The following is a 2,500-nucleotide window of genomic DNA, read 5'->3' as shown; positions in this document are numbered from 1 at the left end:
GCCCGAATACCAAAACTTTCCACCTTCAACCGAGCGGCGATTGCCCGTCGCCGGGCATACGCACGCGAGCCGAGCCGTCGCGGAGCCGATCCCGCCGGCCGTTGTCGTTTCTGCGACCCTGAGACGGACGCGGTCCCGGGATGAACCCGAGGCCGCAATACGCGTTCAGATCGTCAATGCTCAATGTGTTCTGCAATTCACATTAAATCACGCAGCTTGCTGCGTCCTTCATCGACTCGCGAGCCGAGTGGTCCACCGCCAAGAGCCATCGTTTGTTTGTTTGCTTTTCGCTCTTCGATTCCTAACCTCGATTCGCCATCCGGCTGAAAAAATCGCGTGACGCCGAGCGGGTCGCGGTCGCAACAAATAGTGCGACAAGCCCGCGCACCGCATGAAGCCTTCGGGCACTCGACGCCGACAAAACAAGTTCCTGATCGCGGGGCGGCGGACGCGCCGAGGCACGTCGCCGTCCCGGTGTTTGCTCTTTCGCTCTTCGATTTTTTTTCTCGCGCTAATGATCCTTCCGCAGGTTCACCTACGGAAACCTTGTTACGACTTTTACTTCCTCTAAGTAATCAAGTTAGATCGTCTTTTCGGGCCAAGACCCAACCGTCGCCAGTCGAGCCCGGGCCCAATCGGAGGACCTCACTAAACCATTCAATCGGTAGTAGCGACGGGCGGTGTGTACAAAGGGCAGGGACGTAATCAACGCGAGCTAATGACTCGCGCTTACTGGGAATTCCTCGTTCAAGCGAAATAATTTCAATTCTCTATCCCTAGCACGACCGGGGTTCATCGGGTTACCCAGACCTTTCGGCCAAGGCGAACACACGTTGATCCGGTCAGTGTAGCGCGCGTGCGGCCCCGAACATCTAAGGGCATCACAGACCTGTTATTGCTCAATCTCGTGTGGCTAAACGCCACTAGTCCCTCTAAGAAGTTAAACGCCGGCCGGGAAGGCCGCGTAACTATTTAGCAAGCCAGAGTCTCGTTCGTTATCGGAATTAACCAGACAAATCGCTCCACCAACTAAGAACGGCCATGCACCACCACCCACAGAATCATGAAAGAGCTCTCAATCTGTCAATCCTCGCTGTGTCCGGGCCGGGTGAGATTTCCCGTGTTGAGTCAAATTAAGCCGCAGGCTCCACTCCTGGTGGTGCCCTTCCGTCAATTCCTTTAAGTTTCAGCTTTGCAACCATACTTCCCCCGGAACCCAAAGACTTTGGTTTCCCGCAAGCTGCCGGAGAGGTCGTCAAAATAACGCCCCCCGATCGCTAGTTGGCATCGTTTATAGTCAGAACTAGGACGGTATCTGATCGTCTTCGAACCTCTGACTTTCGCTCTTGATTAAAGAAAACATTCTTGGCAAATGCTTTCGCAGTCGTTCGTCTTGCGCCGATCCAAGAATTTCACCTCTAACGGCACAGTACGAATGCCCCCGTCCGTCCCTCTTAATCATTACCTCGCGCTCCGAAAACCAACAAAAAAGAACCGAGGTCCTATTTCATTATTCCATGCAACACTATCCAGGCGAAGCGCCTGCTTTGAACACTCTAATTTTTTCAAGGTAAACGTCCCGGCCGCCGCCGACACTCAGTCAAGAGCACCGACGGAAAACCGGAGGTAAAGCCAGAACGAACAGTGCACGCCTTGCGACGGACCGAACGCCTGCGCCCAAAATCCAACTACGAGCTTTTTAACCGCAACAACTTAAATATACACTTTTGGAGCTGGAATTACCGCGGCTGCTGGCACCAGACTTGCCCTCCAATGGATACTCGTTAAAATTTTTACAGTGTACTCATTCCAATTACAGGGCCTCGTTAGAGTCCTGTATCGTTATTTTTCGTCACTACCTCCCCGCGTCGGGAATGGGTAATTTGCGCGCCTGCTGCCTTCCTTGGATGTGGTAGCCGTTTCTCAGGCTCCCTCTCCGGAATCGAACCCTGATTCCCCGTTACCCGTAAGAACCTCGGTAGGCAGATACCGTACCGACGAAAGTTGATAGGGCAGACACTTGAATGATCCGTCGCCGGTGCAAGACCGTGCGATCAGCAAAGTTATCCCGAGTCGCCAACAAGACGAGCCGAAGCCCGGCAGGTTTTTGATATGATAAAGGCGCGCCTCCCGCAAGGTCGGCGCTTTTTGCATGTATTAGCTCTAGAATTACCACAGTTATCCAAGTAAAATTTACGATCAAATGAATCACGACTGATTTAATGAGCCATTCGCAGTTTTACCGTACGCAAGTTCGTACTGAGACATGCATGGCTTAATCTTTGAGACAAGCATATGACTATTGGCAGGATCAACCAGGTAACTATCGGCCGACAAAATACGCGAACGGAGTCTTTCGCTTTCCCCGTCGCGGTATCGCACTGTATTACTCAATCACTATTTTTGCTTAGCTCCTCAAACCCGGCGTAAGCCGCGATCTGGACGCCGTCGACACCGGCCAGACGCCCTTTCGGGCGAAGCCGCGCGCGGGCTGCGTTTG

The 2,500-nt window shown here is 53.1% G+C and overlaps 2 non-coding genes across 2 annotated transcripts; both read right to left on the bottom strand.

The window, feature by feature from the left end:
• Positions 1 to 113: 113 nt before the first annotated feature.
• LOC145763063 (5.8S ribosomal RNA) lies at positions 114 to 267 on the bottom strand. The gene has a single exon (XR_014288220.1). It is a non-coding gene; the product is annotated as a 5.8S ribosomal RNA (ribosomal RNA).
• Positions 268 to 512: 245 nt separating this feature from the next.
• LOC145763066 (small subunit ribosomal RNA) lies at positions 513 to 2,322 on the bottom strand. Its single transcript, XR_014288222.1, has one exon. It is a non-coding gene; the product is annotated as a small subunit ribosomal RNA (ribosomal RNA).
• Between the last annotated feature and the right edge of the window lie 178 nt (positions 2,323 to 2,500).

The sequence above is a fragment of the Corella eumyota genome, unplaced genomic scaffold, assembly GCF_963082875.1.
Source record: "Corella eumyota unplaced genomic scaffold, kaCorEumy4.1 scaffold_323, whole genome shotgun sequence".
NCBI classification, from domain to species: Eukaryota; Metazoa; Chordata; class Ascidiacea; order Phlebobranchia; family Corellidae; genus Corella; species Corella eumyota.
The sequence above is the reverse complement of the archived record's forward strand: the minus strand, read 5'-3'. Positions and strand labels throughout refer to the sequence as shown.